We start from the raw sequence: 1670 nt of genomic DNA, 5'->3' as shown, positions 1-1670 counted from the left end.
ATGAAATTCTTCTGTGTCTTCCAACTCCTTTCAATACAGTGACTCAGTATATTCTTTCCATCTTCTTTTAATACTTCCTGGATCATTTAACATTCTGCTGAAAGCATCCTTGATTATAGCAACTCGCGGTTTGAATTTGTTCTTCAGTTATAGACATAAAAATTGTATGAGGAAGTTCTACTTTGTCCTATGGCGTCACTGTGAGTCATAATTAAATTACCTCTATATTAATGTATAGAGCTCTAAGGATCTGGTAGTAAGGAGAGTTGTGCTGCCAACCCAAAGGGATACGATTAGAATCTATCGGTTGATCTGTGGCCAATCTTTTCCAGTGCAAATTACTTTTTCTGAAAATCTGCTGAAAGGCCCCCTATGAGTTGGTTTCAACACCTCAGTACACAATAAAGTGGTTATATTGTGGGTGAAAATATTTAATGTATACATATTCACATATATGATATTGATTATAATGAAAACCAAAATTCCTTTTAAGTAGTGAGATTATTTCACTATGTGGCCCAGTGATTCAGTGCTTGATAGCTAAGTCAAAGTCATCTTTCCAAGGCTGCCAGTTGCTCCAAAGGAGACAATATAGCAGTCTTTTTCTATAAAGGTTATTGTCTTTGAAATCTTCTGGGAAGGTTTTACTCTGTCCTATAATGTTTCTATGAGTCAAATTAACTAGAATGCAAAAAGTGATGATACTAATTTATATTTTATAAATTTTCTCAAAATCTCATTTCTGGTTTTGGGGGGTTTTGTGTGTGTTTGTGTACGTGAAGTAATTTATTAATAGAAAAAATAATTTGATGAGTCTTATTTATAGACAGTGACTACAGCGACCGCCCTTCCTGTGGGCACTGTCTGAAAGGGTGGGGTGACATCCTCAATTTGTCCAATCTTCATTTCTGAAGGGGAAAGGGCTCTGAGGGCAGATTAGGCCTCAGGTTCATTGGTCTTAGTTCAATTTCCTCCTATGGCACAGAATTTAATGTACCAAGCAGTGATGCTCCTTGCAGCTCTGTGTCACATCCTGAGCGACCTACATGGCAGCATATGGTGAGGATTCCTCTCGTTCAGCCTTCACCTTCATACCACCAATCACACGGCAGAGAGATCCATGCATGACATGAATGAAAGTGTCATTGAAGGATCCAAAAATGTGGCAGACACCAAAGACATTTTCTCCTTCAGCCACCGGAGGTCCAAAAATGATGACCTGCTCTTCCTTCTTATCCTTTCCCCTACTAGGTGGCATGTCCTAACTTCCCTATGTGTGCTCCCAAAGTGAGGACGTATGAGAGGCGGTATGAGAACTTAAGGCTCAGTAGGCCATGAACCTGGATTCCAGTCTGGATTTGGGCCGCGCTCATCCAATCCTACCCCAGCGTTGGTTCTGAGCAAAAATCCCCAGCTCCAGGACCCCAGTCCCACAGGGCACCCAGGTCGCAGGCTGCCACCCAATTGAACCCAGCAAAGTTTCATTTCTATTTAAAAGACAAGGCTTTAAAATTTTGGGGCTTTGCAAAGTCCTAAAACTCCATATGCTGAGTTAACCCATTACAGTTCATCTATTACAGCTATTCTAGCAATCTTAATTAATCTGAATATTTTTTCTTTTTTAAATTTCATACTGGTTTACTTACAAAATTCATAAAATTCATATATAT

The 1670-nt window shown here is 39.4% G+C and overlaps 1 pseudogene; it reads right to left on the bottom strand.

Moving 5' to 3' along the window:
- Positions 1 to 820: 820 nt before the first annotated feature.
- Positions 821 to 1258, bottom strand: LOC102874483 (annotated as a pseudogene).
- Between the last annotated feature and the right edge of the window lie 412 nt (positions 1259 to 1670).

Source organism: Elephantulus edwardii, unplaced genomic scaffold (assembly GCF_000299155.1).
Source record: "Elephantulus edwardii isolate Elephantulus edwardi_28Jun2011 unplaced genomic scaffold, EleEdw1.0 scaffold00142, whole genome shotgun sequence".
NCBI lineage: Eukaryota > Metazoa > Chordata > Mammalia > Macroscelidea > Macroscelididae > Elephantulus > Elephantulus edwardii.
The sequence above is the reverse complement of the archived record's forward strand: the minus strand, read 5'-3'. Positions and strand labels throughout refer to the sequence as shown.